The 14,598-nt window shown below is 41.3% G+C and overlaps 1 protein-coding gene across 1 annotated transcript in view; it reads left to right on the top strand.

The window, feature by feature from the left end:
• The window catches only part of LOC144989004 (NLR family CARD domain-containing protein 3-like), a 195,453-nt gene that overhangs the window by 79,587 nt on the left and 101,268 nt on the right, over positions 1-14,598 (top strand). The gene's annotated exons all lie outside the window — the stretch shown is intronic.

Raw genomic sequence — 14,598 nt, 5'->3', positions numbered from 1 at the left:
CCACTCCCCAGGAGGGGAGAGGAAAAGAGGGACAATACATGAATCGCACTGCACCAAACAGAGGCATGGAGAACTAAATGATAAATTATGATCAAGAATAGAGGAGAGGAAGGGTAGAAGTAAAAAAGGAAAGAGGACAGAACCCCAGTGTACCATAGTTACCCCAGCTTCAACTTCTAGCAGCCTTTTAAAAGAAATAGTTATTAAGTTTAATTTAAACAAACTAACATTAAGTTAAATAATCTCTGAATACTAACTAGTCTGACAATAAGCCTGTCCAAAGAGGAATGTTTTCAGTCTAGCTTTGAATGTAGAAACTGAGTCGGCCTCTCTTACATGAGCTGGGAGTTTATTCCATAAGACAGGGGCTTGGTGGCTGAACGCTCTACCTCCAACCGTACTTTTACTAATTCTAGGAACCACAAGCAGTCCTGCATTTTGCGAGCGAAGTGTTCTGATTGGATGGTAAGGGACTATGAGGTCCTTAATATAGGACGGGGCCATTCCATGTAAGGCCTTATAGGTTAACAGGAGGATCTTGAACTTAATTCTAGAATCAACTGGGAGCCAATGGAGCGAAACTAACACAGGAGTGATGTGATCTCTTCTGCTGGTTCCAGCTAACAATCTAGCTGCTGCGTTCTGAACAAGCTGGAGACTTCTTAAGGAACTCTTAGGACACGCTGCTAACAAGGAGTTACAGTAATCCAGCCTCGACGTAACAAATGCATGGATGAGTTTTTCAGCATCACTCTTAGAAAGTATATTTCTGATCTTAGCAATATTCCGCAGATGAAAAAAGGCAGTTCTGCACGCCTGAGATATGTGAACCTTAAATGATAAATCCTGGTCAAGTAAAACCCCAAGGTTTCTAACTGTGGAATTGGGGGCTATACTTATGCCATCCAGGGAGACTATCTGAGCAGACAGAGCATCTCTGAGGTTTTTAGGACCAAGTATAATGACCTCAGTTTTTTCTGGGTTCAGGAGGAGGTAATTAATTGTCATCCAGGTCTTGATGTCACTGATGCAGGCGTTCAGTTTCTCTATCTGGTCATTCTGGTCAGGCTTCATTGATAAATACAACTGCGTATCGTCGGCATAACAATGAAAATTAATGCTATGTTTCCTGATTATGTTTCCTAGGGGTAACATATAAAGCGTAAACAGGATCGGTCCCAAGACTGAGCCCTGTGGGACTCCATAGTTGACTCGAGTGCACTGAGAGGAATGGCCATTTACATTAACGAACTGATACCTATCGGACAAATAGGATTTAAACCACTGGAGAGCAGATCCTCTGATGCCTCAACCGGCCTGTTGTCATCCAAGTGAACAGCCACTGCTCCACAGTCAGAGGATCAGGATTGGATCAGGTTTTGTCCTGACATGAAGAAGATTACACAACTTGTGGTGAGTGTGTGTGTGTTTGTAGTGCGTGTGCGTGCGTGTGTGTATTTGCATAGGTGTGACTCTCCTCTCTGCAGTTACAGAAATCATGTGACTGCAGTTGCAGCAGTGAATACGTTGCTGGGTCCTGAAGAGAATCAGCCTCAGAAATATATTAAGCCCCCCAGGTCCCAGTGGTTAAAAGAATCTGATAAACCATGCACACTGATCAATTGTGTTTCACACTGATGCTGAATCGTGCACTAACCCCAAGATCTGTGGAGATCTGCTGGGGCTCCACATATTTTCATTTCATGTTTCCTTTTGTAACATAAAGTTAATTTCCTCATAAGTTGTGTCTGAAATTATTCTAATGTTTATAGAGAGATTTCTCTACAACCCACTTTGTAAAAAGATCTGTGGCTGTTAGAATGAAGCTGCTGATCCACAGAGAGAACTGTGTCTCTGAGCTGGGGGGGTGCTTTATTACAGTGTGAGCTACAGAGGAGACTTTGGACTGCAGTCCTGCTTTATGTGAACCATCAGCATCATCAACTGACTCAGAAAAACACACTGATGTAGATGATCGTATTGGAAAATCCACTTTTTTTTCCAAAATGGCAGTTTTTCTGTTGATTTTCATCTCCATAGCAACCATTTTATCTTTTTATCGCCTGGAGATAATGAACAGATGGTTTCTGTTTCAGAAAAATCAGAAAGTTTTTTTTTTTGATTTCCTTTCCTTTAATTTTCTCCTCATATTTCAACATTTTGATTGTTCATTATTGATGAAAATCAAATATTAGTTCAAATAGAAATCTTAATGGTTGTCTTGTTCAAATTAACAGACCTTTAGTCCAGTATTATTTTGCTTTGATTGACACACCTGTCATTCAATCTTCCAGCTAGCTTGTCTCCTGTTCTCTCTCTCTCTCTCTCTCTCTCTCTGTCTCTCTCTCTCTCTCTCTGTCTCTCTCTCTCTGCAGGAGTGTTGACTTGGTCTCAGCCACAGACTGCTGACATGTTAGCTGATGTTTCAGCTGAGTCAGCTCTTCTTTCCAAGCTGATGTTTCCTGCAGAGATTCCTGCAGGAGCTCCTCCTGCTCCTTCTTTCCCAGAGTTCCTGCAACCAGACGGAGTCTTTGTGCTTTGGAGCTGCTTCTCTTGGATGAAGCGCTTGGTTAGCTCACTTTGATCTCTTTCATGTGGGACTTTGTCTTGAAGCGGATCAAACTCCCAAAGCAAAGGTTCTGGGATGTTTGCTTCAGCTCTGTGCTTCTGTTCTCTGGTTGCAGAGACTTGGAGCTCTCTCTCTCTCTCTCTCTCTCTCTCTCTCTCTCTCTCTCTCCATGCAGATCAGCAGCTTCTTTGGAGGCAGAGGCAGCTGTGTGGGAAGTCTCTGCAGGTCCAGAATCTTCTGATGGATCAGCAGCTGCTGCAGGTTCCTCTGGGTGGAAACACATTTCTGGCTTTAGGAACATCTGTTTGTCTTTGTTTGGATGGAAAACGGAGGAAAAAAACTTCTTTGGAGAGAAATCTGCTTTGTTTCTTGTTGCTATGAGGTTGTTGAACAAATGTGGTCACTTTCACAGCTTCACTTCAAATGACTTCCAATAGACAGAAATTATACATTTTCAATTTATTAAAATAAGTTTGTGAAACATTTTTGATGTTTTTTCTGTAATTCTAGGTCTGATGTCTTCATACATGATGGCTAAAAGAACAAAAACCAAACCAAATCAGTCAGGTCTGTAGTTTGAACTTGGATTAGAAATGAGAAGGGCGACACCTTCTGGCTGTATCCAGAACTGAATCTTGTGGTCAGAAAAGTGTTGAAAAACCTCAATTGTGTCTGTAAAATGTCTGCAGCTTTTTTGTCTGCAGACATGAATAAAGTCTGGATTTGATCCTGAATGAATCTTCATATTTCTTTGTCCTTCAGTCTTTCTTTCAGTCTCAAACACACTGGTTCATTTGATCCTAATGAGAACATGTGTGAGGCTCCAACATGGCTGCCTTCACTGCAGCTTCCTCTTCACAGCATGTGTTTGTGGATCAACACACAAACAACAACAGCTGCAGGTGAGGAAGTGTTGCTGTTGTTGCCTTTGCCTGCTTCCAGCCTACAGGCACAGTTTTCTGCTCCATATGAGCTGGAAAAGAAAATGAATGACACCAATTTTAGGATCCCAACTCCTGACAGAGAGAAGAAATGTGGAGTTTGTCACGTCAACATGCTCCAGCCTTCTTTCTCCAGAGGGGAGTCCAACTGTCCTTCTAGTGATGCTCCGGTAGTCTCAGTCTCCATGTGTTCTCGTCCCTCAGAAGATCAGATTTCAGAGGATGGGCTTGGAGAGAAAAGTGGAGTTGTGCTACTGCTTGTTTGGGAAACTCTGAAATCTGAAGCCAACTAGAGAATTTCTGCTCATATCTGTCTCCACCTGCTGGTGGTGACATCATGGTTTGATGGAGGAGAAGTTGTTGCTGTTTTCTGATCCTCCTGGTCAGGCTGGAAACAGCCTGGAGATGTTGTTCATCCATCACAGGGTTTGGTCCAAAGCTCCAGTGCAGCCTCTCACCTCCTCCACCTTCCCCTTTGAGGGAGGCAGCAGAAGCTCCTCCTCTTCTTCAGCTGGATGATGCTGTCCTCCACCTGCAGCTGGACCTGGATGTCCTCTCAGACCATGTGGCCTCATGGATCAGAAGGTTGAGGGTTCAAGTCCCTTCATGGTTGAAGTCAGACAGAAGAAGAGTTTGGTTTGGATCCTTTCTTGTCTTTCTGTTCTCATTGAGTCTCTTCTAGTTCCAGGTCTGGTTCAAATAGTGGAATCATCCAAAAGGATGAAAACAGTCCTCCAAGCAGACGTCAGATTGAAAAGCTCATCAAAGAACACATCCAACTAGCCAATCAGCAAAGCACTGACAAGCTGGACTTGTGCTCTCCTTCAGTGAAGAACCTCCTCCTGCTGCTCCTCCATCTTTAGCTCCTCCTCCTCACCATCACTGTGACTGTTGACGTCTTCCAACTCCTCCAGAAAGCTGTTTTCTGATGAACATCTCCTCCCTGTTGCTGCTTTCAGTCCAAACTCACTCTGTTCATGTCAATTCCCTCCAGAGAAAATCCTTTTTCTGGGAAGAATTTGCTCCAAGTTTTCCTCCAACTAAGAATCTGCAAACCCAGATGAGAACTCCCAGCAGGAAAAGAATTCATCTGCAGGAAACTAGAAAAAGGCCTTTTTGTGGGAGGAAACCATTCCAGATCTTTACAAACACCACAAATCCCAACTTTTCCTCCACTTAGCCTGAGTTTGGGTTCCAGGAAGCGGTGTGTGTTCAAGCTCCGCCCCCATCTCATGAAGCCCCTCCTCCAACATGAGGCCACTGGGGAATTCTGAATGAACCTTTACATTTCTACAGAAATTTCAAGCTAAAAACAGGAAAAAAACTCTCTTCATGTTTGAAAACAATCAAAGATTCAAACAGGAAGAGAAAACAAGGTTTGTCAGGAAATCAACCGATTTGATTGATTGGAAATCTTCTTCCTGTTGGAGTTTGATGAATGGAAGTAGAATGTGTAGAAAGTCAGTTGATGTTTTCCATTTCAGTAAATGAAGGTTTGATCTGCAGATTTCCTGATCCCTTTCTGACTGGGATCCAGACCTGATCTAGACGGGACTCATGAGGAAGCAAACAGCACAGAAACTGCTCTGAATGTTCCCTCTTCTTCACTTTCTGTCTGACTTCAACCATGAAGGGACTTGAACCCTCAACCTTCTGATCCATGAGGCCACATGGTCTGAGAGAACATCCAGGTCCAGCTGCAGGTGGAGGACAGCATCATCCAGCCGTCACAGACTGGGGGCGGAGCCTGGAGATGACTGCTGAAGGTCAGAGGGCGGAGCTTCATCAGGATGAAGGTGCTGCTTGGATTCTGCTTTGATGTCCGTCTGTTCTCAGTCCCTTCATGGCTGCTGCTCAGAGCTGTTTCTGGATCTTTCTGGAGAATTCCTGTCTTTACTGATCCAAATGTGGGATTTCTGTTTTTCTTTGGACTTTTCTTGATTTCAGGCTTTTAGCTTCTGGAACTTTCTTTGTTTCTATGCTTTAACTTCCAAACGGGTTTATCTGAGACAATCTGATTGTTGTTCATTTGACTTTCTAGGAACTTTCTGTTTCATCTTTGAGGATTTGGACTTTTGAAAGACTTTTAGCTGCAGTTTCATCCTTTGAAGCAGATGGATCTGAATCTAGAGTCAAAGATTCTAAGGAAATCCTGGATTCACAGACATTTGATTGAATTTCTGTCTGGATCAGAAACCAACAGCAGACATTTCAAGCCGTCATCTGTTCCTAATGTTCATTCCCCGCCATCATTGAAAGCTTTTGGAATAGTCCCTAAAGCCAGCGATGGGGCCGCTTTGGAGCATGAACTCATCACTCGGTGTCACGGTGGCAGAGAGATGACAGATCCCAAATCTGAGGCTGAAATGATCACGTCCTACCAGCTCCACTCTGGATTTGGGACCAGAAACCTTTGAAGATGTTGGAGCATTGTTGGAGAATAGACTGACAACATTTGTTTGGAAGAAAGATTGACCTTTGACCCCTCCCTCATGTGTTCCACATCCAGCTGCAGACACACCACTACAGCTCCCATTCCACTTCTGATCCAGCAGTTAGAACCAGAGCCTGCATTTGCAGCAGGTTCCAACCCACTGACCACTGATCCACACAGGGGGATGTCCTAAGGGGCGGAGTCAGCCACTGGAGAAATGGGGGTCACTCTGGGCCTCTCTGTGTCTGGACCTTCAGAGGGACAGTGGTTTGGTCCAGAACACGGATGCTAAGCTAGCTCTGTGGAAACTTGAACTTGTTGAATGGGAAACTTCCTGAAATCTTCTTCATCTGTTGACTTGTTCTTTCTTCATCTGAATGAGCTCAGTCCTCTCCCAAATCCAACTCCATCTATCTTCAGTGCTTTGGACTGAGTTGGAGCAGAACTAGAGCTTTCTCCAGATGTCCTAGTACTTTTAGATCAGTGTCTTCCAATATTTGGAGCCCAGGTTCACTTCTTTCCCTGACAAAAATCCCAAAAGGCCTACCAGCCACCAAATAGTCAGAAAGCAGAGAAACTTGGTGGTCTGCATTGATGAGAAACCAGTCCCTCCAGGATGACACATGGCTTTTTGGAATCATTTCACACACAAACAAACGGGAAGTTGTGCTTGTTGTTCTGAGAAAATGCCATCAAATGTGTGATAATGGTCAATGTAAATGTTTCGATAAAGGCTGTAGGGGATTCAGGGATTGTGGAGCGGTTGTTGTTTCCTTCTGGTTTAAAGTGCAGTTTTGTGTAACCTCCCAAAGAGGAGAAACCCAAAAAAGAAAGGAAAAGCAAAGAGACAGGTGGAAGCCATCATGAGATTCCTTTAAACAGGAAGTTCTTTGTCATTTCATGCACTAGTTTCATTTAGCTCTAGTTGTTGAACATTCTAGAAACTCCTAAAAACCTTTTCTGTCCACTTTGAAACCATCTGGGGCTGACTTGGCCTTGCTCGCTGGGATACGGCCAACATCCAGAAATCTACCAACAGACATTTTTAGCTCTAGTTGTTGAACATTCTATGTTTGGAAGAGGCAGGCTCTTCTAAAAGAAACTAGCAGGAGCCCCAGCGCTGGTCTTTGCTTGGATTTGGTTTAGACTTGTTCAGAGTCAAATGCATGTTTTAAGGGGAGGAGGATTATTTGGTTGTTGCTGTTTTTGTTCCTATTCTTACAATCCACTATATGTCCTGTGTTGAATTCTACTATTAAAATGTGGGAAACAAATGTTTATCAAATCCAAATCAATCCAAAAGCCTGGAGACTGGATGGCCGTGGTCCTCCCTTTGACCTGGACAGTGGTTGCCACGGCGACCTGCACACTCACCAAGCTGGAACTTAGAAGAAGAAAAAGAGACCAAAATGATTGATAAAGCAGGTTTTCCAGGGAAATCCCACAAAGTGCTTTCCAAGCTAGAACTAAGAATACCCAGCATGCATTTGGAAAAACTCCTTAGCTTCTTGTGGAAAATGATGAGTCATTGGAAAAGCATTCTCTGAATGCTCAGAAAACTTCCTCTAAGGTTGTGGTTGTTTGGAGAAGTCCTCCTCTTCAAAGAAGTTCTCCTGACCATCTTCAAAGCCACTTTCTGCTTTTTCAAACGCTACTGTTCAACAAAAACTTGGTTTCTGCCACAAACCAACCTTAGACACTGAAACAGAATGAATCCAATGCAGAAATGTGTTGACACCTTTAATTCAAAGCTTCAATCAGTTTGAATCTCATGAAGAACATTTCAAAAATCCACATTTGGATCAGGCGTCTTCATCAGAGCACAACTCATGTTTCCAGGACTGTGACTCACCAACAGATCCTCATTTCCTTTACACAATCTGTTTCCATCATTTGGATTTTTCATAAAAACTTGACTTAGAAAAGAATTGTTGCCCCAAAATGTCCAGTCTGAATAGTCTACAGTTTGTTGTGTTTGGTTGCTAGGTAACAGGGTCTTTAATGTCTATGATGTCATGGTGGCTTTCAGAGTTGAACTCCTGAATATGACGGTAAACATTTGGATTGAACCAAAATGGGATTGAAGCTCATGCTAAATCCTGATCTCAATGCTGAAAAAACCTCCTCCTAGATTCTGGTTGTTTGGAGAAGTCCTCCTCTTCCCAGAATTCCTGAAAAAAGCCCTCATTTCTCCTGACCATCTTCAAAGCCACTTTCTGCTTTAGTTTAGTCCAAACTTGCTTTATGCTGACAACATTTCCAGCTTGAATCCATCTGAAGAATCCAAGGAAACAAACCAATCTAAGTCTGCATTCATGCCACTTCAGAACCAACAAAGCATGTTTCCAGGACGCTGACTTACCAATAGAACTTGGGATTTCCTTTGCAGAATCCTTCTCCGTGTCTTTTCCTTTGTTTTTCTCCCCAAAACCTAAAGCAGAGATTTTTGCTGAGCTGCAGAACAAACGTCTGACTGCTTTAACCGCCGTTGATGGTTTGTTGTGTTTCCCTCTATAGCTGCTATGGTCTTGGTATGGTTGCTAGGTAACGCTGTCTTTGTCTGGGATACCATTCCCTTTGCCTGTCTGGACAGATTTGGGTTTAAGTGTGGGTTTTTGACCAAATGTGTTTAGTTATTTAGCTGTTTTACTGTGTTTTGCTGAGTTACTTTGTCCTACTATAATAAAGCATCTGCACCATGAGTGAGAGGATGAGTTTATATAGCAGCCCTATAGAAACTCAATGCATTTATGCACTCTGCATATTGTTTTGTTCTTTCTAAATCAGTATATCTGCCGGCTCAAACTTAAAGATTTGAGAATTCAAGTATTATAATCAATTAAGATGGAAAAAATATGAATTGAATTGGAGTAATATGACATTTAGTTAGATAACTGGGCTTAGAGGCAGAAACGAAAAGATTTGATTAGAGACAGTAATCTGCAGGATTCTGTTCAAAACCGTTTTCAATCAAATGAGTTCCAGTGTCAACCTGGTTGCTTTAGCCCATAAAGTGACTTATTTTTCTTCATTTTCTTCTCAAAACCTTCTGGTTGTTCCACAAATATTTCAGTCTCTTGGAGCTTCCAAATAGACTGTCTGTACATCCATTTGGTGTAGGATTGAACCTTCCTGTGCTGCTTTCTGCATCACTCTTGTCATGTCTGCAGTGGGTGAAAAAGTCTCACTGAAATCTTCTTTCTGGTTATAGCCTTTAGCCACACACCTTACTTTATATTTATCACCTCCATCAGCGTCAGTTTTAACAGCATAGACCCCCCCCCCCCCCACAGGTACCTTAGTGAGGCTGAAATTCTTGCTGTCTATCAGTGACTTCATTTCTTCCTCCATAGCAGCTCTGACTCAGCTGATGCTACTGGAACAGAAATCTACACACATTTGGAAATGTCATCACATTCAGTGTCATAGTCTTATTTTTATTGAACATTTGCAGAATACAATACAAAAATACAACATTTATAACAATACAAGTCTGAATACAAAATATAATTGTTTTGACCTTCTGGAATTTTAACTATTAACAGAAATAGAAGTAAAAAGCAAACTAAGCAAACACAGAAATAAAAAATTAAACAAAGAAATTAAAAAAATAGAAATTCGAGGGTTAACTTATGTCACTAAACCAAAAGATTTACAGATGTTTTTTTGTATGCTAAGAGTTTTCATCATGGTCCTGTGAGCGGAATCCTCTCTATATTTTGTTTTCTCTTTTGACTTTAACATTCCTCATGACATGTTCAAGACAAAAACATTTACTCCTAATAAATCAGCCGTGGCTTGAATTTCCACGTCTGTGGCCCAAACACTAACGAAACGCATTCTAGATTTGGTTATGTACTCAGCCACAGAGGAGAACTAACGCCCAATTACCCAGCTATACAGATCGGGGTTAGTTTCTAATTGTTTTACAACGGCTGACCAGATTTTTCTGTGGCTGTTTTGGGATCCGCTCACAGCCTGAGAGATGGTCCTAAAGTAACAATTTCCATCTCCAATGATTCTTTGGTTGGTGCAGGGGGGCCCTAACAAACCAATGGGAGGAGCAGGTGGGGCATTAAAATTTTGGAACTCAATATTTAACATTGAGCACAGAGCCTGGCAGACATCCAGATTTAAAGGGTTAAAATAGAAAATTTCCTGCTCAGGCTCACTAAAAATGACTTCCTGATCCTCCACAGCAACATCATGTAATTTGAACTTCTTCAGGTATTCGACTGAAGGGTCTGCAATATCCATTTTTGAATCCATTTTTTGTTTTGTTGCTGTTTTTTGGGTTCTACAGTGACATCTACTGAAGTGTCATGGAAGAGGCTCTCTTTGCAGAGGTTCAGGGAGTTACTTTCTGCAGGACTTCCTAAGAAAGGGTCAGAAATGAGCTCACTGCCCTGGTGGAACGATCCTCTGATGCTGGGGAACTTTAACGTCCCAGCAGCAGGAACAGGACCAGGCTCCTGGACCTCAGAGGTTACCAGCTCATCATCCCAGGAGCCAAACGTCACACCAACCGGTAGCACCAGCTGGTTCTGATGGGAGGTTCTGTTTCAGTTCTGCAGAAAAGGAACCGGGCTCCCAAAGAAGGTGACAACCTTTGAGCAGCAGCGGTGACCTCACACTGACATGGAAATAAATATCAGATCACCCCCCCTCTGTCCCACATCAACAGGAAAAGGGTTTTTACTCCCAGAAGATGTTGGTGATGTCAGAGTCCAAAACACCAGCAGCACCAAGATCAGCACAAATGACCAGGACACGCCCCTCAGCGGCTGCAGCAGCTTCTCTGCAGCTCTTCTTCCTCCTCATGTTCCTTTGGGTTTGAGGGACAGAAGGAAACACCAGAACATCAGACCAGAGGAACGTGGAACAACATGAAGACGCTGGAAGCTCCTCCCACCTGCATCTGGTGGGGGTGGGGGGGGGCAGGCAGCAGGTGAATCGCGCAGGGATTGTAAAAACTTAAACCCGCTGCCCGTCACTCACTGCAGCGTGAGTGTGTGTTTGTCTCCACGTCTGCATGTGATCAGTCTGTCTCACATCTACAGAACATTCAGACCTACGATGACGTTTAAAGTCTCAACGCCTGCATGAAGCAGAAACTCACCACCTATCAACCAGACTAGACCATCAGCAGAACTACCACGAGAAATACTCATCATTTATTAGCAACAGCATAACTATGTTATTAAAAAAGAATCCCCAGACTTATTGTACTTTAAAAATGTTGAAATTACATCAAATACACATATTCACTTGTATATTTAGTTTTAAACATATTGTCGCGGGCTGAGTTGGGTCCACTGTTGGTCCGTGTTGTAAATTCTGGAGTTCATTGAACGCATCAAGCAGAGATCTGATTGGCTCTCAGTTCTGTCGCTCAGCCTGTTGTTAGGTAGTTTGGACCAATGAGGTTCAGCTATGGGCCGAATAAGGGAAATGGGAGGGCTGGAGCGGGAGGGGGGGAAATATAAAGTTGGGAGAAGCTCTCCTCTCAGCGGCGTTTGTTTGCGGTCTGCAGTAACCAGAATAAAAAACCCTATAAGATGTCTTCGTGCCTCAGTGTGGGAAAAGGACGCTACATTATTGTATGGCTCTTTTGAAATTACATTTAAAAATATGTGGCGTTTATGGCTCTCTCGGCCAAAAAGGTTCCCGACCCCTGGTCTAATTAGTTTAATTAATTAGTCTAATTAATAATGATTATAAAATATTTGCCACAATATTAGCCATGAGAATGAAAAGTGTTCTTGATACAGTAATAGATGATAATCAGTCAGGTTTCATGAAAGACAGATGCATTTCTAACAATCTACGACTAGTTTTAGATCTTATCGATTATTCAGACCTTGTTTCTGATGATGAAAGCTTCATTCTGTTCCTTGATTTTTGTAAGGCATTTGATACTGTTGAGCATCCTTTTCTATTCTACTGTCTGGAAAAGATGGGTTTTGGGGATTGTTTGTGTAGTGCTGTTAAAACTCTCTATGCAAACGGTAATAGTTCTGTTAAGTTGAGTGCTGGCACCACTAGCAGATTCTGTCTGCAGAGAGGAAGAAGACAGGGCTGTCCTGTCTCTGTGTTCTTGTTTCTTCTGGTTCCACAAGTTTTGTGCAGATCTATAAATGTCAAGTGTACTTGTGACTGCGTGCTGCCACACTTGCAAAGGGACAGGACTGGACCAAGGATTTCACTCTCAAGTCTTTTATTTGCAACAGTAGTAGTAGTAGTAGCAGGTGAAAAACCTTTAAACAATCAAAACAGAATAAATAAACAGTTAAGTATATTTAAATCAAACATAAGGTAAACCAGGTAAATAAATTAGGATGAAATCTAAACCAACAATTTGTAACCAAGAAAATTAAAGCAACAACTCAGTTTAAATTGTAGGAAACTTAAATACAATTTATCTCAACTTAAGTAGATTGTTTTACCAATAATTATCTTTTTCCAGGTTAAAAAATATGTATAATTTCAAAACAAACATTTGTAGTACATTTTACAATATTTAATTATTTTTTCTTTTAATCCAATACAATAATGTGACATATGAAAGTCCAGCATTGAGCTTACCAGTAGCCCTTTATAGTCCAAGCCCCACTCACGCAGTGGTTTGAGTTTAGCATCCAAGTTCGTGGAAACTGCCATCATCCAGCTCAGTTCTTACAAACGGCGTGGTGAAACGCCGTTTTCAGCGTTCCCAGTTTACGCGCAGATTGCCTTCATTCAATTCAGCTGGTGACGGCGCACGTGCATTTTTCCCGTGCTGAGCGCACACAAGCTGCTGCGCGCTCATGTGTGAGGCGCTGCACGTTCACGTGAGGCGCTGCACACTCTAGGTCACAGCGAGGCAACCACCTCCGCTGATCGGCGTGGCAATAAAATCAAGTAATATTGATGGGATTTCTATTGCTGGTAAAAACATTCTTATAAGTCAACTGGCAGATGACACCACATTATTCTGAAAAAACTCCTCACAGGTTCCCAGGGTTCTTCAGGTTATAGAAACATTTTCAAAAGCATCTGGACTTCATCTAAACCTTAAGAAATGTGATTTATTTCCTCTGAAACAATGTGCTCTAACATCCATAAATAGTATAGTAGTCAAAGACAAAGTCACATATTTGGGTTTGCAGATAACTAAAGATCAAAAACAAAGAGAACTGAATAACTATAATCCTATGATTGCAAAAACACAAAATAGGTTTAATCGTTGGCTACAAAGAGATCTTTCACTAAAAGGTCGTGCCCTCTTAGCAAAAGCAGAAGGTATTTCCAGACTAGTTTACATTGCTTCCTCACTATCTCTGGACAGTAAAACTGCAAAAAGGATTGATCAGATACTTTTTAATTTTCTTTGGAGAAACAGAATCCACTATGTACGAAAATCAGTAGTAATGAATTCATCAAAAGACGGAGGACTTGACTTTCTTGACTTTTCCACTCTGAACAATGTCCTCAAAATTAAATGGTTAAAAAACTTCTTAAAAAGTGAATCCTCATTTTGGAATTTCATACCTAAATATATATTTGATAAGCTTGGAGGTCTGCCATTTCTTCTATTATGTAATTTCAAAATAGAGAAAATTCCCTTAAAACTGTCTAATTTTTTATAAGCAGGTTTTATTAACATGGACTTTGATCTACAAGCATAATTTTTCTCCTCATCGCTACTATATTTGGAATAACGCAGATATTCTACACAAAAACAAGAGTATTTTTCTTGAAAATTGGTTTGAAAAGAACATTTCTCTTGTAACACAGCTGATGGATCCACATGGTAACCTGATGTCATCCGTTGAGTTTCTGTCCACCTATAGTCTGCATGTCTCACCTGCAGAGTTTGCATTGGTTACTGGGGCCATCCCAGGTGCTGTTAGACTTCTGTGTAGTAGTTCTCTTTCAAATACTCCATGTTCTCCTCCCAAATTAACAGATTTGTGGTGTGGAAAGATTTGTTTTTCAACTAGCAGGAATAATCAAAGTATCCCTTCTCTGTTTCAAAATGAGATTGCCACAAAACCGTATGTTATCTCATACTGGAACAGCTTTGGATGTAGAAATCAGTGGGAAAAGGTTTGGACTCTGCCCCAAAAGTATTTCATCACCAACAAAATCAGAGAAATTTCTTTCAAAATTCTTCATAAATTTTATCCAGTGAAACACATATTTACCAAATTCAAAAAAGATCTGGACATAAACTGTTCATTCTGTCATTCCTCACCAGAAACTGTGCCTCATCTCTTTTGGTTTTGCTCCTTCACTCAACTATTTTGTAAAGATTTGATAAATTTTATAAGAACTCATCTATGTGTAGATTATAGATCATTTTATGAGCATATTATTTTTGGATATTTTACACAAGAAAAACTTAATGCAGATAAATTATATGTAGTTAATTTACTCATAATTATGGCTAAACACTTTATACATAAGTGTAAATATTCCAACAAGAAACCAGTGTTTTATGTTTTTCAGAAAGAAATGGTGTTGTATGTGAACAGTATAAAATCCTCCACTAACAAAAAAGCTGTCAGAACAGTTGAAGCTTGGTCTCTCCTGAAACTTTAACAGATTCCTTTGCCTTTATTATTTTTGTTTTATTTTTGCATAACCAGTTTTACATAGTTATTATTATGGTT

The sequence above is a fragment of the Oryzias latipes genome, chromosome 2, assembly GCF_053564925.1.
Source record: "Oryzias latipes strain Hd-rR chromosome 2, Olatipes_Hd-rR_3.1".
NCBI lineage: Eukaryota > Metazoa > Chordata > Actinopteri > Beloniformes > Adrianichthyidae > Oryzias > Oryzias latipes.
This window is presented reverse-complemented; position numbering and strand designations above follow the sequence as displayed.